This window comes from Oncorhynchus masou, chromosome 6 (assembly GCF_036934945.1).
Source record: "Oncorhynchus masou masou isolate Uvic2021 chromosome 6, UVic_Omas_1.1, whole genome shotgun sequence".
NCBI lineage: Eukaryota > Metazoa > Chordata > Actinopteri > Salmoniformes > Salmonidae > Oncorhynchus > Oncorhynchus masou.
The window spans coordinates 49,302,764-49,328,050 of NC_088217.1; the positions used below are offsets into that span (position 1 = coordinate 49,302,764).

The 25,287-nt window shown below is 45.2% G+C and overlaps 1 protein-coding gene across 2 annotated transcripts in view; it reads right to left on the reverse strand.

The window, feature by feature from the left end:
• LOC135542182 (ras association domain-containing protein 5-like) overlaps positions 1-25,287 on the reverse strand; it is a 60,915-nt gene that overhangs the window by 31,586 nt on the left and 4,042 nt on the right. The gene's annotated exons all lie outside the window — the stretch shown is intronic.

Below are 25,287 nucleotides of genomic sequence, written 5' to 3' on the forward strand. Positions count from 1 at the left end.
AACGTGCTCCTGTGTTCAGTTCAGTCTTCTGCCTGAGAAACGTGTTCACGTGGCGCCACCTAGAAGGCTGCTCTCTGTATGCTTTCGACACTGATTTTGTGAGGGGAACTATCCCTTTAAGTACAGTACAGTGATACTCTATGACAGATGTCACTAGATGGTGCCAAAGAGCTAAAATCTCACCCATCGAGATGAGAGAGTGCGTGACGCGAACAGAATCAACATAGTACACATAGAAAAGACTGTCACTGCTAAGTGTTCTTAGATCAGTGGGAAAGGAGCAGAGGAAAGGAAGAGATTGATCTCTGAAGGGAAAGCGACAGCCTGCTCTCCCATTAAAACAGTCAGAAGCGACACACTTTGACAGCAACACAGAAGCACGGTAACCAAGGCAAAATATCCTTTCTGGAGGAGCCTGACGTGTCAGCGGGAGGCACAGGCTGGGAGGCCTTGCTTACAGGAGGTGCCTGGGAAAGAGATTCTCGGTGTTGATGGAACTAGAGGTCAGAGAGAGAGAGAGCACGAGAGAGCGAGAGAACAAGAGAGAGGAGAGAGAGAGAAGGCCAACCCAAACACTCAAAGAGGGGAAATGCATTTCGGGAGGGGACTCTCCCATCCTGTCCTCCTCTTCACATCTCGCCCCTCAGGTTTAGGTGAAACCCCATCTGTCCCACTCACGTCAGACTCGTTCGCCCGGGTAGGTCTGGCGCTGCACCTAATCTTCCCATAACAAGGATCAGTTGAGACCTGTTTGTTGGAGTGTTGATGCGATTTATAGAGCTAAGAGGTGAACAACCCTGGCCTGTCCACAGCCTCAGAGACAGAGGAGCAGGAGGGTGGATCCAGTCTGACAGATAGATCTGGCCAAGGCTTTCGACTCTGTCAATCACCACATCCTCATCGGCAGACTCGACAGCCTTGGTTTCTCAAATGATTGCCTCGCCTTGTTCACCAACTACTTCTCTGATAGAGTTCAGTGTGTCAAATCGGAGGGTCTGCTGTCCGGACCTCTGGCAGTCTCTATGGGGGTGCCACAGGGTTCAATTCTTGGACCGACTCTCTTCTCTGTATACATCAATGAGGTCGCTCTTGCTGCTGGTGAGTCTCTGATCCACCTCTACGCAGACGACACCATTCTGTATACTTCTGGCCCTTCTTTGGACACTGTGTTAACAACCCTCCAGGCAAGCTTCAATGCCATACAACTCTCCTTCCGTGGCCTCCAATTGCTCTTAAATACAAGTAAAACTAAATGCATGCTCTTCAACCGATTGCTACCCGCACCTACCCGCCTGTCCAACATCACTACTCTGGACGGCTCTGATTTAGAATACGTGGACAACTACAAATACTTAGGTGTCTGGTTAGACTGTAAACTCTCCTTCCAGACCAATATCAAATATCTCCAATCCAAAGTTAAATCTAGAATTGGCTTCCTATTTCGCAACAAAGCATCCTTCACTCATACTGCCAAACATACCCTTGTAAAACTGACCATCCTACCAATCCTCGACTTTGGCGATGTCATTTACAAAATAGCCTCCAATACCCTACTCAACAAATTTGATGCAGTCTATCACAGTGCAATCCGTTTTGTCACCAAAGCCCCATATACTACCCACCATTGCGACCTGTACGCTCTCGTTGGCTGGCCCTCGCTTCATACTCGTCGCCAAACCCACTGGCTCCATGTCATCTACAAGACCCTGCTAGGTAAAGTCCCCCCTTATCTCAGCTCGCTGGTCACCATAGCATCTCCCACCTGTAGCACACGTTCCAGCAGGTATATCTCTCTAGTCACCCCCAAAACCAATTCTTTCTTTGGCCGCCTCTCCTTCCAGTTCTCTGCTGCCAATGACTGGAATGAACTACAAAAAGCACTGAAACTGGAAACACTTATCTCCCTCACTAGCTTTAAGCACCAACTGTCAGAGAAGCTCACAGATTACTGCACCTGTACATAGCCCACCTATATTTTAGCCCAAGCAACTACCTCTTTCCCTACTGTATTTAATTTATTTATTTTGGTCCTTTGCACCCCATTATTTTTATTTCTACTTTGCACATTCTTCCATTGCAAATCTACCATTCCAGTGTTTCACTTGCTATATTGTATTTACTTTGCCACCATAGCCTTTTTTTGCCTTTACCTCCCTTATCTCACCTGATTTGCTCACATCGTATAGACTTGTTTATACTGTATTATTGACTGTATGTTTGTTTTGCTCCATGTGTAACTCTGTGTCGCTGTATGTGTCGAACTGCTTTGCTTTATCTTGGCCAGGTCGCAATTGTTAATGAGAACTTGTTCTCAACTTGCCTACCTGGTTAAATAAAGGTGAAATTAAAAAAAATTAAAAAATAGATGCCCCGTAAGTCTTAGAGCGCAACGGGATGGAGAGCTGCCTGGGCGTCTATCTGTTCCTCCTCTTCCTGCCTCTGATACACTGCTGTCAACAGGGGATGGATAATGAAGTCTGATATTGGTCACACTTACTGTATTCACTCTGCAAACACACGCACACACACACCCGCGCATGTTGATGAAGCGTCGCACCCTGGAAAGCTCAGCTGGGAGCGCAGACTAAGCCACGTACAGAAGAGGATAAAGACACTCTCATAACTCCAGGCTGAAGAGGAAGAACACAGCAGAACAGGGCTGAAGGCAGATGAACGTGACAGCCTCTGTGTCTCTACAGCACAGAGGGGGATGCAATTAACTGTCCCAAACAGGCTCAGAGTGGATTAGAGGACTCAAAGCCCCCCGAAGACCCCATGAGGTCCCCCAGAACACACATTTGGACTATTAGTGAGTAAACTCCCTACACCCCATCAGTATTAGGGTCTTTACTGTCTAAACCCCTCTGCCGCTGAAACCACACTGAGTTAACCGTACCACCCTCTCTCCTCGCCGCCTTCCCTCTAACCACGTACCCCTAGAAATTCAACTCCCACCCCTATTACCCCCTTACGAATCCTATAACCTTTGTTAATTTACTCCCCCTATACCCCCCTATTCTACCCTACAGCATTGCTTGCTGCAAAAGAGACTACCCCCTACCCAGAGGAGCACAGTAAACATATGTTCCTCCTGCCACCATCACCCAGCCGTCTGTCTGTCTGTCTGTCTGTCTGTCTGTCTGTCTGTCTGTCTGTCTGTCTGTCTGTCTGTCTGTCTGTCTGTCTGTCCCACGTCTCAGTCTGCCCTCCTGCTAATCTGAGCAGGATGCAGACTATCTGTACCCTCCACGGGCCACCATCACAAACACCTCCACCCCCCCCTCCTCTCCGTATCGCCTGGCCCAGCCTTGGTCACACACACAGGGCGTCTCGGGTTACAGACGCAGGGATGAGCTAAGATTTTCCGGCTCCTTGAGCATTGTCTCACAAAACTAGACGCAGGGGGAAAATCTATGGCATAGGAGATAGGAGAGAGGAAGGGAGGGGGAGAGAGGAGAGGAGGAAGAGAGAGAGAGAGAAACAGCAGTGGGTGCAGAGGTGTGGTCGATGTCCTCGGTCTACAATGAGGACGGAGCCCAACTGCTGAAGTGAGAAGCCTGAACAATTGATTGACCTCACACTGACTCAGACATGTCTTCCCTCTCCCAACTCTCCTCCCTCCATCCTCCCTTACCCAGTCTCTCTCTCTCTCTCTCTCTCTCTCTCTCTCTCTCTCTCTCTCTCTCTCTCTCTCGCTCTCTCTCGTTAGGACAGTAAGGCAAAAAAGCAGAGGATTCCATTTTCTCACAGGATTTACCTGAAAACACTCATATCTAACCAAAATAATCAAACCTCAAAGCCAGAGCTCTACAGTAGAGACAGTAACAGTTGGAAATCCCCTCAGGGAAAAGCCATCAAACTGAAACGACACAGGATGAAAAGAGAGAGAGAGTCAGCACTCTTCTACTTTCCTTTCCTCTGAAAGAGTAAACATTCCCTCTCATCCGTGACGGAAAACTACGGGTATTAAGAGCTGTTGGGCCAACAGTCACCAAAGAAACATACACGCACACCTTTCGGTTACTGGCCCAACGCTCTGAGCCACTAGGTTACCTGCCACACACACACACACACACACACTTCAACTTCAGGTTAATGATACTGATGAATTACAGTTGAGGACTTCATTAACGTGTGAAACTTCTGTGTATCTGCTGCTATCTGCGGATGGGCATAGTGTGTGTCTGTATCTGTGTGTGTGCAACACTTTCAGGAATGCTGACCGGGTCCTCCGTAAACTGTGTGAACCTCCTAAAAAGAATGATCTGTGCCAGTATGAACACAGGAGACGAGGTCTGTCTGAGCAGGTCTCTACCCACTCAGACACAACCATTTAAAATCAGTTTCACTATTCCTGACATTTAATCTTCATAGAAATTACCTGTCTCGGGTCAGTTAGGATCACCACTTTATTTTAAGAATGTGAAATGTCAGAACAATAGTAGAGAGAATGATTTATTTCAGCTTTTACTTCTTTCACCACATTGCCAGTGGGTCAGAAGTTTACATACATTCAATTAGCATTTGGTAGCATTGCCTTTAAATTGTTTAACTTGGGTCCAACGTTTCGGGTAGCCTTCCACAGCCTTCCCACAATAAGTTGGGTGAATGTTGGCCCATTCCCCCTGACAGGGCTCATGTAACTGAGTCAGGTTTATAGGCCTCTTTGCTGAAACATGCTTTTTCAGTTCTGCCCACAAATTTTCTATAGGATCGAGGTCAGGGCTTTGTGATGGCCACTCCAATACCTTGACTTTGTTGTCCTTAAGTCATTTTGCCACAACTTTGGAAGTATGCTTGGCGTCATTGTCCATTTGGAAGACCCATTTGAGACCAAGCTTTAACTTTCTGACTGATGTCTTGAGATGTTGCTTCAATATGTTTTACTGTGGATATAGATACCGTTGTACTCGTTTCCTCCAGCATCTTCGCAAGGTCCTTTGCTGTTGTTCTGGGATTTGCACTTTTCACATCAAAGTACGTTCATCTCTAGGAGACAGAACGCATCTCTTTCCTGAGCAGTATGACAGCTGCATGGTCCCATGGTGTTTATACTTGTGTACTATTGTTTGCGCAGATTAACATGGTACCTTCAGGCATTTGGAAATTGCTCGCAAGGATGAACCAGACTTGTGGAGGTCTACAATTTTTTTTGTAGGTCTTGGCTGATTTCTTTTGATTTTACCATGATGTCAAGCAAAGAGGCACGGAGTTTGAAGGTTGGCCTTGAAATACATCCACAGGTACATCTCTAATTGACATCAATTAGCCTATCAGAAGCTTCTAAAGCCATGACATCATTTTCTGGAATTTCCCAAGCTGTTTAAAGGCACAGTCAACTTAGTGTATGTAAACTTCTGACCCACTGGAATTGTGATACAGTGAATTATAAGTGAAATAATCTGTCTGTAAACAATTGTTGTTAAAATTACTTGTGTCATGCACAAAGTAGATGTCCTAACCGACATGCCAAAACAATAGTTTGTTAACAAGAAATGTGTGGAGTGTTTGAAAAACGAGTTTTAATGTCTACAACCAAAGTGTATGTAAACTTCCGACTTCAACTGTACATGGATATCCTGCTACCAGTCACTTGTTATGTATAAACCCACCTCAACAGCTCCAGTAACCCTGCACATTGAATAAAGTACTGGTACTAATCTGTATAAACCTGGATTCTTGTGTTCTTTAACTCTCATTAGTTCTTGTGTCATTTTTATTCTTACTTCTCATTGTTATTCTATTTCCCGTTATTCTTATCACTGCATTGTTGGGAACGAGCTAAGAATTTTAAAAAGGTAAGAATTTCACTGTCTCGTATTACTACACCTGTTGTATCCCGTGTGCGTGGCGAATAAACTTTGAAACTCCACACAGTCATCCTCCCCGAGGCTCTGGGCTCTAAACTCCCCCAGCCAGCATAAGGAATCTCCTCCTTGTCAAACAAGCCCTCTGTCTAAAGAGTCACTTCCCTTACAGAGCCACACCGCACTGTGGCATTACTGTACTGAACCTCACTTCCCCTACAGGCACTGCTGAAAAAACTGGACTTTCCCCAGCACAACTCGTATAACCTCTCTCGCTCTCTCTTACTTGTCTTCCTTGTCCTCTATCCCTCTCGTTCCTTTTGGGTTCTGCAGAAGCCCTTCCCCTATAGGGACAGAACACTATGGGGCGGTGTGGTGCTTCCCTGAGCCGTGCTGTAGTCAGAGCTGGAGAATCCCCTTGCAGTACCTGGAACTCAGGGGGGCTTTTACGAAAGAGGTGAAACACTGATCTCTCTGTGTGTGTGTGTGTGTGTGTGTGTGTGAGTCGCCAAGACCTTTTATGCTGACACCCCTCTCTCTCTCTCCTACTCTGTTCTGTATATCTCCCCCGTCCTTTTCTCTCAGATTCACCTCCGTCAGCAGACTTTTCTGGTGCCAGAGACTGTAACCTTGAGACCAGCTATGTCCCTCTGTGGTAGCACTGCTACAGTCCTCCACACCTCTCTTCCATCACGGACACTTCCCTGTTCCCGTCTCTCTCTCTCTCTCATACATCCATCTGTGCCCACCAGCCGCTCACCCAGCCTGGATAAAGCCTGAATAAACAGCTCGTGCTCTGACCCGCCTACACCAGCCAAAGTCAACAAACCCTTAAGCTTAACCAAAATGGTCTGCTATCCCCCTCTGAAGCTCCGGTGTGTGTGTGTGTGTTTGGTCCCTGCTGGATACAGTAACACCAATCTAAATCTCCCTACCACTCCTTCCTTCCTCAGTTCTTACAGGCTACAGCTCCCACAGGAGGCCAAACCAAAACACAGAACTGTCCCCGTCTCCCAGGCAACAGAGGAGAGAAGGCCAGGACATTATCTAACAGAACACACATGTCGAACGCATCTGTGTGCTTGTCTACAGCTGACATCACACACAGCAGAGAGACCCCCTGAAAACGCAGCTAGCCAAATCACACACAGGGGGCAGATTTTGAGAGAACTAGAGATAGCCAATGAAAGGGAGATGTTGTGAGAGGTGGATGAAAGGTGTGTGAAATTGCATTTGTCACATGTGAGGAACACAACGTGCTTACGAGCCCATGCCAAACTGTTTTTAATACTAACAATTCAATAGTAACACAATAGGAATAAAATATACCAGATCAATGTTTTTCAGACAGAATTCATGGTATGAAATGGCGCGTGCGCACACACACACACACACACACACACACACACACACACACACACCAGATATAACCGGCGTGTCAGGGCAGAGGAACACAGTAGTCCAATGAGAAAAACACACTAAGCGACTGGAGGACAGGAGGTTTTCCTCAGACAAAAAACTTCTGGCTCCTGGGGCCCTTAGACAGGAGGACACCAGAGACAACAGAAGCAGCAAGTCAACAGTTCTATTTGTAAAGCAGAGTGGAGGACAGCAGGGTAGGTGGGGCCGGAAGATGACAGGGATTCCATCCGCCATCTTGGTCAGTTAGTTAGGTCAACACAGAAGCCCTGGTACACAGAATCATGTTAATGACAGCTAGAGGAGAAGAGAAGTCAGCCAATAATAAAGACTAATTTCAGATAATTCCATGTTTTGATGCAATGATCTACGATTAAGTAGAAAAGGAACTGTGGAATCTGTAGGAGCTCTTTAGGCTATTTAAACTTCTCCACTAGCCCTGATTGATATAGGAGTCTCTAGAGGCTGTGGCATCACACAGGCGTAGTGATGAGTTCTGGTCAGGACCTTATCAGCCCTACACAGACAGGTCTCGAAGAAAACACCCTTTCATTTTTACTTGTTAGTCATTTCGCAGACGCTCTTATCCAGAGAGACTTCCAGGAGTAATTAGGGTTAAGTGCCTTGCTCAAGGCCACGTCGACAGATTTCTCACCTAGTCAGCTCGGGGATTCGAACCAGCGATCTTTCGGTAACTGGCCCAAAGCTCTTCAACCGCGAGGCTATCCTGCCACCGTTGAAGTAAAATGGTCCACACACTCACAAATGCATGGGGGCGCACACACACAAACACTTCAGTCTCTTTTATTCTTTCCCTATGTAAATCTATCGATCTGGCTCTCCTTATTACGTTATATCTCCTACCATTGTGCCATCTATATTTATCAGTCGACACAACTGCGTCAGTCGTCCCCCTTCTCTGTGAACAAACACACGCTAGGGTCGATGCTAAAAACTCCATTCCCGGGCCCCTACAACAGCCAGCACGAATATCATATTCCCACAACAGACCACAGGCGGGCGTCTATAATCTGGTTTTATGGTATCGTCCCATCAGTATACAGATCAGGTTTAATATAACACATTTATCAGGGGCTGACATTCAGAGACGTAGAATATGCATGACCTGGATGGCCTGTGATAGAACACTGCCAGTGGAGGGGAGTCGGTTCACTGAACAGTGTGTGGATAATCCCTATGCCCTGTTTGGGGGAAGAGTTCCAGAAGCTCCACTGTGTTGATGACTCTCTTTCTGTATCCCTCTATCTATTCATCCCCACACATTTACGCAACACAATAGAGGGAGAGGGAGAGATCAGAGAGATAGACAGGGGGAGAGAGAGAGAGAGATTCAGAGTACCAGCATACAAAATGGTCATTGCAGAGCTGTCCCCTGTGACACACAATGTAACAATACACCCACCGCCTCCCTCTTTTCTCCCCTGTATCCTTTTCTTCCTCTGCTCTTACCGCTTGTCCAGTCTCCTCATCCTCCGTCATCCCCTGTAAATCCTATCATCTTCCACATCTTGCCATCTTCTCCCCACTCTTTCTGACACTCCTATCCATCCCCCATCTTCTTTTACTCTTTCCCTCCATCCCTCCCTCCCTCCATACCTGAGGAAGAGTTGATGAGTGATCCATTGGAGCTGGTTCTGCGGAGCATCCGAAGTCCGTCACTCCAGGAGCGAGACTTGGGCAGGCGCCGTAACAGCCGGCCCAAACGCCTGGACACCTGACCGAAACACGCACTGCCCATATCGCCATCCTCACCCCCCAACTCCCCCTCTCCTTCACCACCCACCTCAGCCCTCACACGCAGAGACAAGGATTGAGAAGCTCTTACCTGGCTCACACCCTCACCGCTCTCCCTCGCCTCCCCCTCTCGCTCCCCCTCCTCTACCCGCCGCCCCGTAACCAACGGCGCTACCTGTGCCTGTCTGGGAGCATGGCACCACCCTGCAGGCGCTGTCCTGTACCCGAGCCCAACAGCGCTCCCTGGCGTGTGCCCTCTGCCCCTCTCCTGCCCGCGGCTGAGGGGCTCCCTGTCGGTCCGAGGGCTGCCAGCTCGCCAGCCTCCCCAGTGCCCGCCATCCCAGCGCCACCACTCGCCCAGCTGTGCCACGCTCCGAACCAGCACCCCGTCCACCTCTCGCTTTGCCACCCCGTACACACACACACACACACACACCTAACACACACTTACACGGCTCTTACCTCACACATACACACACTCATGATCAACACCCCTTCCTCCCGTACCACTCCGCTAGTTCGCGCACACACACCTCTACCCTTCAAAGTCCTCAAACCTCAGCTTGCCTATACTTCCTCCTCCTCCTCTGCCAACGGCTTCCTTACTGCCCACACGTACCACTGCCCTCTCACTTCTCCTGTCCCCTCCACTGGAATATCTCTCTCTCATTCACTTGTTTTGTAGCTGACGGACTCCGGGGTTCTCTCGTTCTCTCTCTCTCTCAGTGCCTCTGCTGCAGCACCCACACACTCTGCAGCAGCAAACAGCTTAAAGAGACAGAGCCCCAATGAATGTCCCTCTCTCTCTTTCTCTCTCTGTGTGTGTGTGTGTGTCATAGCCTGATGAACTGAAATGATTCACCACGAAACATCACAGAGATGTTGGGAAATCGTTTTATTGTAAATGACATGCATCGCACCGGCTGTGTGTGTGTGTGTGTGTGTGTTTGTGACGTGTGTGTCTGCGTGCGTATCTTGGTGTATATGATACACACTCTAATGGCTATTAATATGCGCTGGAGAAAAAAAGAGAGGGCTGCCCTACTTTTGAGCCTGAGGAGTTTGGAGACACAGGATGTTCCAGCCCTCATCAATCACACACTTCTTTACACTGCATGTAAATGTCACCATTAATGAACATTTAAAAAAAAACACGCAGACAGACACACACACCTATATGACATAATAATCTATATTATACACTAATATGGAGATGCACATCCCCCTTATGGACTCACTTGTGTACTAAAACGGTAATATCATGAATCCCGGGGTGAGAAAAGGATGGTGTGACGATATGCAAATCTGGATACCGTCCAACCCTAATAAATGGCCTCATTGCCAAAATCGCACAGTACCCCTTTAAGCACTGGTCTCTGCTGTAGCTGGAACACCTGCTGTGTGCCCTCTCCTCCTCCCTTTAACATCCTTTAAGACAAGGCGGTTCACACACACCTCTGAGCAGTCCCAGGACCTGTCAAGGGCACCCTAAATTTAGCCTGAGTAAAACTCCCCACAGATCCGTCACACATACAGGAGAACTGCACCAGCCTAAGCACACATACACACACACACACACACACACACACACACACACACACACACACACACACACACACACACACACACACACACACACACACACACACACACACACACACACACACACACACACACACACACGTTAGTAACAGATATAGGAGGCTCTTACGTGAAAACAATATCACTTGTTGATATGCATCACCGGGCAGCCATAACAGTTTCACCACTTCCTTATGTTTTATATTTAACCCCAACACTAACCCCAACACTAACCCTAACACTGGCCATAACCCTAACACTAACCCTAACACTAACCCTAACACTAACCCTAACACTGGCCATAACCCTAACACTAACCCTAACACTAACACTAACCCTAACACTAACCCTAACACTAACCCTAACACTAACCCTAACACTAACCCCAACACTAACCCCAACACTAACCCCAACACTAACCCTAACACTACCCTAACACTAACCCTAACACTAACCCTAACACTAACCCCAACACTAACCCCAACACTAACCCTAACACTAACCCCAACACTAACCCCAACACTAACCCTAACACTAACCCCAACACTAACCCCAACACTAACCCTAACACTAACCCTAACACTAACCCCAACACTAACCCCAACACTAACCCCAACACTAACCCTAACACTAACCCTAACACTAACCCCAACACTAACCCCAACACTAACCCTAACACTAACCCTAACACTAACCCCAACACTAACCCCAACACTAACCCTAACACTAACCTTAACACTAACCCTAACACTAACCCTAACACTAACCCTAACACTAACCCCAACACTAACCCCAACACTAACCCTAACACTAACCCTAACACTAACCCCAACACTAACCCCAACACTAACCCTAACACTAACCCTAACACTAACCCCAACACTAACCCCAACACTAACCCTAACACTAACCTTAACACTAACCCTAACACTAACCCTAACACTAACCCTAACACTAACCCTAACACTAACCCTAACACTAACCCCAACACTAACCCTAACACTAACCCTAACACTAACCCTAACACTAACCCCAACACTAACCCTAACACTAACACTAACACTGGCCATAACCCTAACACTAACCCTAACCCCAACACTAACCCTAACACTAACCCTAACACTAACCCTAACACTAAACCTAACACTAAACCTAACACTAACCCCAACACTAACCCCAACACTAACCCTAACACTAACCCTAACACTAACCCTAACACTAACCCCAACACTAACCCCAACACTAACCCCAACACTAACCCTAACACTGGCCATAACCCTAACACTAACCCTAACACTAACCCTAACACTAACCCCAACACTAACCCTAACACTAACACTAACACTAACACTGGCCATAACCCTAACACTAACCCTAGTTCCATGTCCACCCTGGCTCAACCCTAACACTAACCCTAACACTAACACTAACCCTAACACTAACCATAACCCTAACACTAACACTAACACTGGCCATAACCCTAACACTAACCCTAGTTCCATGTCCACCCTGGCTCAACCCTAACCCTAACACTAACCATAACCCTAACACTAACCCTAACACTAACCATAACCCTAACACTAACACTAACACTGGCCATAACCCGAACACTAACCCTAGTTCCATGTCCACCCTGGCTCAACCCTAACCCTAACACTGGCCATAACCCTAACACTGGCCATAACCCTAACACTAACCATAACCCTAGTTCCATGTCCACCCTGGCTCAACCCTAACCCTAACACTGGCCATAACCCTAACACTAACCCTAGTTCCATGTCCACCCTGGCTCAACCCTAACCCTAACACTAACCCTAGTTCCATGTCCACCCTGGCTCAACCCTAACACTAACCCTAACCCTAACACTAACCCTAGTTCCATGTCCACCCTGGTTCAACCCTAACACTAACCCTAACCCTAACACTAACCCTAGTTCCATGTCCACCCTGGCTCAACCCTAACCCTAACACTGGCCATAACCCTAACACTAACCCTAGTTCCATGTCCACCCTGGCTCAACCCTAACAATGGCCATAACCCTAACACTAACACTAACCCTAGTTCCATGTCTACCCTGGCTCAACCCTAACCCTAACACTGGCCATAACCCTAACACTGGCCATAACCCTAACACTGGCCATAACCCTAACACTGGCCATAACCCTAACACTGGCCATAACCCTAACACTAGCCATAACCCTAACACTAGCCATAACCCTAACACTGGCCATAAACCTAACACTAGCCATAACCCTAACACTGGCCATAACCCTAACACTGGCCATAACCCTAACACTGGCCATAACCCTAACACTGGCCATAACCCTAACACTGGCCATAACCCTAACACTAGCCATAACCCTAACCATAACCCTAACACTAGCCATAACCCTAACACTGGCCATAACCCTAACACTGGCCATAACCCTAACACTGGCCATAACCCTAACACTGGCCATAACCCTAACACTGGCCATAACCCTAACACTGGCCATAACCCTAACACTGGCCATAACCCTAACACTGGCCATAACCCTAACACTGGCCATAACCCTAACACTAGCCATAACCCTAACACTGGCCATAACCCTAACACTGGCCATAACCCTAACACTGGCCATAACCCTAACACTGGCCATAACCCTAACACTAGCCATAACCCTAACCATAACCCTAACACTAGCCATAACCCTAACACTGGCCATAACCCTAACACTGGCCATAACCCTAACACTGGCCATAACCCTAACACTGGCCATAACCCTAACACTAGCCATAACCCTAACACTGGCCATAACCCTAACACTGGCCATAACCCTAACACTGTCCATAACCCTAACACTGGCCATAACCCTAACACTAGGCCATAACCCTAACACTAGCCATAACCCTAACCATAACCCTAACACTAGCCATAACCCTAACACTAGCCATAACCCTAACACTGGCCATAACCCTAACACTGGCCATAACCCTAACACTGGCCATAACCCTAACACTGGCCATAACCCTAACACTGGCCATAACCCTAACCCTAACACTAGCCATAACCCTAACACTGGCCATAACCCTAACACTGGCCATAACCCTAACACTAGCCATAACCCTAACACTAGCCATAACCCTAACACTAGCCATAACCCTAACACTGGCCATAAACCTAACACTAGCCATAACCCTAACACTAGCCATAACCTTAACACTAGCCATAACCCTAACACTAGCCATAACCCTAACCCTAGCCATAACCCTAACACTAGCCATAACCCTAACACTAGCCATAACCCTAACACTAGCCATAACCCTAACACTAGCCATAACCCTAACACTAGCCATAACCCTAACCCTAACCCTAACCCTAGCCATAACACTAACCCTAGCCATAACCCTAACCCTAACCCTAACACTAGCCATAACCCTAACCCTAACACTAGCCATAACCCTAACACTAGCCATAACCCTAACACTAACCCTAACCCTAGTTCCATGTCCACCCTGGCTCAACCCTAACCCTAACACTGGTCATAACCCTAACACTAGCCATAACACTACCACTAGCCATAACCCTAACCCTAGCCATAACCCTAACCCTAGCCATAACCCTAACCCTAGCCATAACCCTAACCCTAGCCATAACCCTAACCCTAGCCATAACCCTAACACTAGCCATAACCCTAACACTAGCCATAACCCTAACACTAGCCATAACCCTAACCCTAGCCATAACACTAACCCTAGCCATAACCCTAACCCTAACCCTAGCCATAACCCTAACACTAGCCATAACCCTAACCCTAGCCATAACCCTAACCCTAGCCATAACCCTAACTCCATGTCTACCCTGGCTCAACCCTAACCCTAACACTAGCCATAACCCTAACACTAGCCATAACCCTAACCCTTAACATAACCCTAACACTAGCCATAACCCTAACCCTAGCTCCATGTATACCCTGGCTCAACCCTAACCCTAACACTAGCCATAACCCTAACTCCATGTCTACACTGGCTCAACCCTAACCCTAACACTAGCCATAACCCTAACTCCATGTCTACCCTGGCTCAACCCTAACCCTAACCCTAACACTAGCCATAACCCTAACTCTAGCCATAACCCTAACTCCATGTCTACCCTGGCCCAACCCTAACCCTAACACTGGCCATAACCCTAACTCCATGTCTACCCTGGCCCAACCCTAACCCTAACCCTAACACTAGCCATAACCCTAACACTAGCCATAACCCTAACACTAGCCATAACCCTAACCCTAGCCATAACCCTAACTCCATGTCTACCCTGGCTCAACCCTAACCCTAACACTAGCCATAACCCTAACTCTAGCCATAACCCTAACTCCATGTCTACCCTGGCCCAACCCTAACCCTAACACTGGCCATAACCCTAACTCCATGTCTACCCTGGCCCAACCCTAACCCTAACCCTAACACTAGCCATAACCCTAACACTAGCCATAACCCTAACACTAGCCATAACCCTAACACTAGCCATAACCCTAGCCAAAACCCTAACCCTAGCTCCATATCCACACCCTGGCCCAACCCTAACCCTAGCCATAACCCTAACACTAGCCATAATGGCTCAGATGGCAGCAACTTCTATATAACGGACACATACAACCAACCTTCACACACTTTAAAAACATCTTCCTGCCTGTCTGGCCCAATGTTGAACTCTCTGCTCAGATGACACAAGCGTGGTCAGAAGGGGTCATGTTAGACATTCGTAGCTATGCTGGTGGCAGTGGTATGTTAGTACAGGAAGCTAAGAGATATTAACACACTCTACTTCCTCTGCTGGAGTCCATGGAGCTTTGAGAAAGAAACACCCAGTCATACTACTATGGCTGCTGCTGAGGACAAGGCCAGCACTGTGTAGGAGATGGGGGAGGGCATATGGTTTAGGGTAGGGAGCATAGGAAAGGGACACGGTATATGAAGGGTAGGGGAGGACAGAGGTTATATTGTAGGGAGGGCATAGGAAGGGAATATGTAGAGTATAGAAGGTGATTTATCTCCATAAACTAGGTATCAACGGAGAGAGCTTTGTAAGGACTAATGCAACAGTGACACACATCGCTACAGGCCAAAATAAACAGGCTCACTGCACGAGAAGGGCGGTTGATCTCCTATTTTCTCTGCTTTCAGTGTTCGTTCTGTATTTAACTAATTCATGGTTGTTTCTGCTCAAATGTCCCCTGCTTGTCAACCTGCATGCTGTGTTATCAGTGGCAGTGTCACTCCACATCTTTTCCTGTGGGAGCAGTGACCAGAGGCCGACCCCACACCTGCCTGCCTCCCTGGGGAGAGAGAGAGAGAGAGAGAAAGCAGAGAGAGAGAGAAAGCACAGAGAGAGAAAGCAGAGAGAGAGAGAAAGCAGAGAGAAGAAGAATGCAAAAACCAAGAAATAAATTGAGAAACCTATCCACAGAGACAAAGAAAACTATGGTGAAACACTAAAACAGCATAGAAATACACTAAAGAAAAAGAAGGAACAGCACGTCAGAAACCAGCTCAATGTAATTGAAGATTCCGTAGAATCTAACCACTTCTGGGAAAATGTGAACTTATTTAACAAACAACAACATGAAGAGACATTAATCCAAATACACTTCTCCAATCTTTTTGGCCCTATAACAAAGAACAAACAGCAAAAACATATGCATGATCAATTACAAATCTTAGAATCAGCTTTTAAAGACTACCGGATCCCACTGGATTATCCAATTACATTGGTTAAACTACAGAACAAACTGCAAACCCCTCCAACCCAAAAAGGCCTGTGGTTTTGATGGTAATCCTAAATTAAATGATAAAATATCCAGACCGCAAATTGGTTACACTTAAACTCTTTAACATCATCCTCAGCTGTGGCATTTTCCCAATATTTGGAACCATGGACGAATGACCCCAATTCACAAAAAAAGGAGACAAATTCGACCCCATTAACTACAGTGGGATGACTCAACAGCAACCTTGGGAAAATCCCCGGCATTACCATAAACAACTTCTACACCACAGTGAAAATAATGTTCTGAGCAAATAACAAAATTGTCTTTTTACCAAATTACCGTACGACAGACCACGTATTCACCCTGTACAACCTAACTGACAAATTGACAACCTATTTGACAAGCAAAACAAAAGCAAAGTCTTCTCATGCTTGGTTGATTTAAAAAAATACTTTTGACTCAGTTTTGCACATGGGTCCGCTATAGAAATGGATGGAAAACGGTATCAATAAATCCCAAATAGTTACATAATTAATAGCACAAACTTCACTTCATTTTAACGGACCTAGAAAGTTAGAACCAAGCCCCCCTTCTCGTCCACTGTACATAGCACCCCCCTGACGCCCACACCCTATATTACATGGTCCAGTGTGAGCTGAGCCCGCACCAGCAGCACAGCTCTGGGGTCAGCGCAGCTCTGGGGTCAGTACACCCCGCTCCCTGCATCTCATATTTCCTGATCTTCCACACTGCCATTTTTGCCGGCCCCAACAGGTAATTTAGTAGACAGCCCCTTCACCTGTTGGCTATGTTACACCAAGGCCCTCCAATGTACAGGTCATGTATTAAATGTAAAACTAAGAATGATTCAATAATCCATGCTTTCTGGGGAATTCTATAAAGTCCAAAAGTTATGGGCGGAGCTAGAAAGTTGGCTGTCAGAAGTATTACAATGTAAAATTACTTTGAATTCGTCTGCCCAAATATTTCAAGACATGACAAATTGGAGGTGTAGCGAAATACCCGATGGGATGGACTAGTCTCTTCTCATCCCTCATCTTGAATAAAACGTATATAAAACATTTGGAAATCAATCAATCCGCCATCATTAACACAATAGAAAAATTGAATGATTTAAATATTGAAACAGCATGGGCGACCGAGAAACACATTGGTACAATCTAAGGCAAACAATAATGCAGGCCCTAGGGATGGAAATGTGAGCATGCAGGCCTGGGCAGAGGAGATGTCGTCGTTGTTTGTGCGTCTGTAAGTTGTTGTTCATATGTGTATGTTTGTATTTGACGTTAATAAATAAAGCCATCTTCGGGGACTTTGAAAGAGGGGTCGCAAAAGAGCATAAGGGTTTTAAAGTGTGTGTGTGTGCGTGCGTGTGTGTGTGCCATCTTTACTGTTAACTTCGATTTAGGGGGCGCTCTTTTAGATATATTTTGTCACGAAAAGATGCTCGACTATGTATATAATTGACAGCTTTGGAAAGAAAACACTCTGTCGTTTCCAAAACTGCAAAGATATTGTCTGTGAGTGCCACAGAACTAATGCTACAGGTGAAACCAAGATGAAATTTCATACAGGAAGTGCCCCAGATTTTGAATGCGCTGTGTTCCAATGTCTCCTTATATGGCTGTGAATGCGCCAGGAATGTGCCTACACTTTCTGTCGTTTCCCCAAGGTGTCTGCAGCATTGTGACGTATTTGTAGGCATATCATTGGAAGATTGACCATAAGAGACTACAATAACCAGGTGTCCGCTTGGTGTCCTCCGTCAAAATTATTGCGCAATCTCCAGCTGCGTGCACTTTTCCATTTGGTTCAGAGGAGAAAGGCAACTGCCACGAATGATTTATCATCAAATAGAAAAACACCTTGAGGATTGATTCTCAACAACGTTTGCCATGTTTCTGTCGATATTATGGAGTTCATTTGGAAAAAAGTTTGGCGTTGTAATGACTGAATTTTCATTTTTTTTTACTTAGCCAAATGTGATGAACAAAACGGAGCGATTTCACCTACACAAATAATATTTTTGGAAAAACTGAACATTTGCTATCTAACTGAGAGTCTCCTCATTGAAAACATCCGAAGTTCTTCAAAGGTAAATTATTTTATTTTAATGCGTTTTCCTGTGGGCCAAACACGCCAGATATTGTTGTTGTGGGTGGAGGCCAGGGGGAGGTGCTCCTTTTGGAAGTGGGCTGCTCATTTGACGGCTACATGGAGAAGGCCTTTACCGACAAGCTGCTTAAAATGCCAGCCACTCGTGGCACGCTTGGACAGCCTCGGGTGTAGGTGCAAGCTGGTGGCGCTGATATTTGGCAGTCTCGGCAACGTACACAGATTTGCAGATTGCGGGCCTGACAAAAACTAGGGCAAATCAATTGGCTAGGTACTGCTCTGTTTCAGCTGTTGTGGGCAGCCTAGCCGTTTTGAGAAGGAGGTGCCTTTGAAATGTTTGGATACTTTTTTTGTAAATTTGATTGGTGGATTCAAATAAAGCATTTCAAATGTGTGTGTGTGTGTCTCAGTCACCAGATCTCAACCCAGTTGAACACTGATGGGAGATTCTGGAGCGGCGCCTGAGGCAGTGTTTTCCACCATCAACAAAACACCAAATGATGGAATTTCTCGTGGAATAATGGTGTCGCATCCCTCCAATAGAGTTCCAGACACTGTCAAATCTATACCAAGGTGCATTGAAGCTGTTCAGGCTCGTGGTGGTCCTATTAATACACTTTATGTTGGTGTTTCCTTTATTTTGGAAGTTACAGTGACTTCAGAAAAGTATTCATGGACTTTTTAAACATTTTGTTTTTGTTACAACCTGAATTTAAAATGGATTAAACTGCATTTTTTTTTAGAAACAGCACCCCCCCCGCCACACTACCCCAAAATGTAAAAATTCAATAATGTTTTCACTGTGAAGCATGGAGGAGGTGTGATGGTATGGGGGTGCTTTGCTGGTAACACTGTCTGTGATTTATTAAGAATTCAAGGCACACTTAACCAGCATGGCTACCACAGCGATACGCCATCCCATCTGGTTTGCTCTTAGTGGGACTATCATTTCTTTTTCAACAGGACAATAACCCAAAACACCTCCAGGCTGTGTAAGGGTTATTTTACCAGGAAGGAGAGTGATGGAGTGCTGCATCAGATGACCTGGCCTCCACTATCACCCGACCTTAACCCAATTGAGATGGTTAGGGATGAGTTGGACCGCAGAGTGAAGGAAAAGCAGCCAACAAAAAAACATTCCTCATGAAGCTGGTTGAGAAAATACAAAGAGTGTGCAAAGCTGTCTTCAAGGCAAAGAGTGGCTACTTTGAAGAATCCAAAATATAAACTATGTTGATTTGTTTAAGACTTTTTTGGTTAATACATGATTCCATATGTGTTATTTCATAGTTTTGATGTCTTCGCAACTATTCTACAATGTAGAAAATGGTCAAATTACAGAAAAACCCTGGAATGAAGGAGTAGGTGTGTCCAAACTTTTGACTGGTACTGTATGTGTAGTTCTACGACAGCCACCTCAGAAACATTCAATTAAAAGTTAATCTGACGTCTGACTGCTCTCCCAGTCTTAATCGCCCAGCAGGAGCTGCCTCATCTGGGATTAACAACCCACTGCCGTCACTATAACATAACAGAGAGAGGGAGCGAAGAGATATACATACACAGAGAAAACGGGGTAGAGGAAGACTAGAGGAAGTGGAGAGAGAAAATGGAGGTGGAGAGGAAAAGAGAAGGAAATAGGAAGAGGAAAAGGGGGAAGAGCGAAAGGAAAGCCAGTGAGGATAGAGGGGGAAAGGAGTGATCCTAAACTAGCCAGATTAGTGTCTGAGAGACAGACATAAGGAGATGTTTAACGTCTGTCATAGGTCTTATAGGTCTCTGTCTGTCACCAGCCTTTTAGACTGGATGTCTGCTCTAAGTATTATAGTTGTCTGTCTGTCTACCATGGATAACAGAAATAATCTTCTTCGCCACTTCCTGTTGAACTCGGAACGAGGGAGAGCTCAGTTTGTTGTTTTGGGAAGTTTTGAAAATTATATTGAAAAAGATTGGTTACTAGCTAGCTACCCTTGTTGTTGTTTTCAATCTTCCTTGTGATCTGCCCTGTCTGGGACCTCGAGGAGTAACAGTGTAACCTACGTAACAGTGTAACCTACATAACCTATGTAGAATCTCCACATGAGACCTGGACGGAGTCGGAGGACAAAGTGAGCCAAATGACTGAGAAACTGAGAATGGATCACAGGAAGATTGAGGTGGAGCGCACACACAGGACTGGAAATCCCACCACCGGCCCAGGTGACAGGCCCAGGACGATAGTAGTCAAGTACAAGGTTCACAAAATCAATAACTTGCTAACATCAGATAAGATTCATATATTAGCCATTTCTGAGACTCACTTACATAATTCATTTGATGATACAGCAGTACAGTGCCTTGCAAAAGTATTCATCCCCTGTGGCATTTTTTCTATTTTGTTGTATTATAACCTGTAATTTAAATAGATTTTTATTTGGATTCCATGTATTGAACATACACAAAATAGTCCAAATTGGTGAAGTGAAATTAGAAAAATAACTTGTTTCAAAACATTCCGCAAAAATAAAATGGAAAAGATTTGCGTATATATGTATTCACCCCCTTTTCTATGAAGCCCCAAAATAAGATCGGGTGCAACCAATTACCTTCAGAAGTCACATAATTAGTTAGATTACACACGGGTGGACTTTACGTGTCACATGATCTCAGTATATATACACACCTGTTCTGAAAGGCCCCAGAGTCTGCAACACCACTAAGCAAGGGGCACCATGAAGATCAAGGAGCTCTCCAAACAGGTCAGGGACAACGTTGTGGAGAAGAACAGATCAGGGTTGGGTTATAAAAAAATCTCTGAAACTCTGAATATCCCACGGAGCACCATTAAATCCATTGTACAAATATTGATAGAATATGGCACCTGCCAAGAGAGGGCACCAAAACTCACAGACCAGGCAAAGAGGGCATTAATTACAGAGGCAACAAAGAGACCAAAGATAACCATGAATGAGCTGCAAAGCTCCACAGCGGAGATTGGAGTTTAGGACCACTTTAGAGTCCAGCTCTGTGGAGTGTACGGCTTACAGAAGAGTGGCCAGAAGAAAATGCCATTGATTAAAGAAAAAATAAGTAAACACATTTGGTGTTCGCCAAAAGGCACGTGGGAGACTCCCCAAACATATGGAAGGTACACTGGTCAGATGAGACTAGAATTGAGCTTTTTGGCTATCAAGGAAAATGCTATGTCTGGCTCTAACCCAACACCTCTCATCACTTCGAGAACACCATCCCCACAGTGAAGCACGGTGGTGGCAGCATCATGCTGTAGGGATGTTTTTCATTGGCTGGGACTGGGAAACTGGTCAGAATTGAAGGAATGATGGATGGCGCTAAATACAGGGATATTCTAGAAGGAAACCTGTTTCAGTCTTCCAGAGATTTGAGACTGGGACGGAGGTTCACCTTCCAGCAGGACAATGACATACAGCTATGCATACTGCTAAAGCAACACTTGAGTGGTTTAAGTGGAAACATGTAAAACCAGCAGAACCCATACTACCTGAAGGAGCTGGAGCAGTTTTGCCTTGAAGAATGGGCAAAAATCCCAGTGGCTAGATGTGTCAAGCTTATAGAGACATACCCCAAGAGACTTGCAGGTGTAATTGCTGCAAAAGGTGGCCCTACAAAGCATTTGACTTGGGGGAGGGGGGGGGGGTGAATAGTTATGCATGCTCAAGTTCTGTTTTTTTAAACTTATTTATTGTTTGTTTCACAATAAAAAAGATATTTTGCATCTTCAAAGTAATTAGGCATGTTGTGCAAATCAAATGATACAACCCCCCCCAAAAAAATCTACTTTCTTGGGGACCTGAATATTGACAGGTTTTCATCTAGCTGTCTGCTCAAGAGGAAGCTTCTTACTGTAACCAGTGCCTATAATCTGGTACAGGTTATTAATCAACCTACCAGGGTGTTTACAAAGACTACAGGAACAAGATCATCCACATGTTTCGATCACATTTTTACTAATACTGTAGAACTTTGTTCTAAAGCTGTACCCATACCCATTGGATGCAGTGATCACAATATAGCTAACTTTGGAGTACTTTAAATTAAATTATGGGCAGAAAGACAAATTCAACTCCATCTTTCATCGAATCAGATGGTTTATTCATGACAAAACCATTTGATGTTGCCAATTATTTTCATGATTACTTCATTGGAAAAGTGGGCAAACTTAGGTAGGAGATGCCAACAACGAACAGTGAGCCATAGTGCTCATGTATGTAAAAAAAACAAATAATGAAAGAAAAACATTGCAAGTTTGAATTTTATATTTTTGTAAAGTTAGTGTGTGAGACGCGGAAAAATGATTGTTCTCGATCAATAATGACAAACCTCCTGGCATTGACAACATAGATGGAGAGCTACTGAGGATTGTAGCGGACTCTATAGCTACTCCTATCTGTCATATATTTAAGCTGAGCCTAAAGGAAAGTCTTTGTCCTCAGGCCTGGAGGGAAGCCAAAGTCATTCCGCTACCCAAGAATGGTAAAGCGGTCTTTACTGGTTCTATCAGCAGACCTATCATCTTGCTGCCAGCTCTTAGCAAACTGTTAGATTATAGTTTAAATTAGATTTGATCTATATAATTTTGTAAAACACTTTCTACAAATCAAAAGTAATCCGACGATGTGTAGTTTGTGCGCGCCAACCAAAGATAACTAAAGACAAGATGAGTTTGATCTGTTTGCATGTTGAAGGGGTCTGTCGTCCACGATCATTCACTACTAGAAAGATGAGTGAACCATTCCTTCACTTCATTTTGTTATAACATCTTTAGTCTCACAGACATTTACGTGGCACCCAGAATACATTGTATTATGTCAACAAACATGGCGCCACACATAGTTGGCAAATAGCTTAGCATTAGCTCATCATAATTAGTACAACCTTCAAAAAGCTATTTTACACACATCATAGTTGTCCATTGCAATCTATTCAACAATCGGAATGCATGATTTGCCACCAGTACTTCAAAACATGTGAATAAAACAGTAAACACATTATGCAGAAAATAAGGCACTTAGAAATAATAATTTTTGACAAAGTAAGGAAAACAACAATGAAGGCAATGCGAGTTCCAACCAAAAAATGTGCCAGGGTGAAAAGATTTGTGCAAGACTGTGCAAATGTCTGCATACTTGATCTGCGGAAACACTGGGAAGTGCTTGGACTCCCATCAAAGAGAGACGTTTGTCCAGGTCAGTAAAGCATCAAACAAATTGGCAACAGTGAAATGGGCTCCTTCTCTGTGAATTAATGAGGAGGTGGAACACACCACAATTCAAACTGTTAGAAAATAAAACTTATTGGAAAATAATGAACTGTTGTGTTGCGTAACAATCACATTTTGGAACACTGACATCACCTGCTTAAAACAACTCACACTGGGGCAACCGTTGGAAATATTTGGAACACTAGTGAAAAGGTTAAATGGAAGCTTCTCTAATGTCAAACATGTAAAGTGTGGTGTACTGCAGAGCAGCTCTCAAGGCCCTCATCTTTTTCTATTTTTATCAATGACTTGCCACTGACATTAATCAAAGCATGTGTGTCCATGTATGCTGATTATTCAACCATATACACATCAGCAACCACAGCTAATGAAGTCACTAAAACCCTTAGCAAAAAGTTGCAGTCTGTTTTGGAATGGGTGGCCAGTAATAAACTGGTCCTGAACATCACTAAAACTAAGAGCATTGTATTTGGTACAAATAATTCCCAAATTCAAGACCTCAGCTGAATCTAGTCATGAATGGTGTGGCTGTTGAACAAGTTCAGGAGACTAAATTACTTGGTGTTACCTCATACCATAAGTCTGTTGGAACACAGAACAAGGGATGAGAATTGTGCTGCAGGCCATATGATTCCCAGGAAGTGCTCTTCCAAGAGGAGTAAACAGAGGATTATTTCTATAGGCTATAAATGTAACAATACCAACAAAGACGGAACACTTGAGATAAATTACAGAGTGAGAAAAGAGAGAACGATGGTTGTTTATCGGTATGAAAGTCTCGGCCACAGTTCCCTGTTATTAGCTGTATGTGTGTGTGTGTGTGTGTGTTTTAAAACTACACTGACCTAAAGACCCAGCCATAATCTTTTTTTAGCTTGAGGGGCCAAGTTCATTACCACTACAAATACCCCCAAACATGCCATTCAACCCTTGTTCCCTAGCCAAGAACTCCTCCCTCTCCATTGTTCCTGTCCATTGATAATGCATTTTGTGTGGCTTCAGTTAAAGACCAAGGATGGTTAAAGTAAGAAACTGTACACACACACACACACACGATTAATATATAAAGAGGGATTAGTGTGTCTATCCCAAACTGCTCTATGACATTATAACCTGCATGTTATGGAGATTATAAACAATTGCACTATATGGATGTAGAATAAAGCACTGTCAACAACTCCACACATAACACTCAGTTGCTGGACTGTTGATCAGTAGCTATAGCGTGTCTCTGGTCTCGCTCCAGTGAGCTCCTGCTGATAGCACATTAAATCAGAGAGCACTGCAGTACTGGGCTCCCTCTCTCTCTCCCCTTCTCCTTTCTCATTCCTCTATCCCTCATCCACTCTTTTACTCTCCCTCCTCCCTCTCTCTATTCTTTTCTCCCCCTCTCCTCCCTCCCTCCCTCCCTCCCATTTTGTCCTCGACTCTAACTATCCTCTCGCCCTCACCCTGTTCCCTCGCTCTCTCCCCTTTATTTCCTTTCTCCTCATCAACACTTCTCCTCCTTTCTTCCTCTAGCTTTTTCACTCTGCTCCACTCTTCCCTATTTCCAGTCTTCATCCCATCCAATTCATCTTCTCGCTCGCATGCGCACGC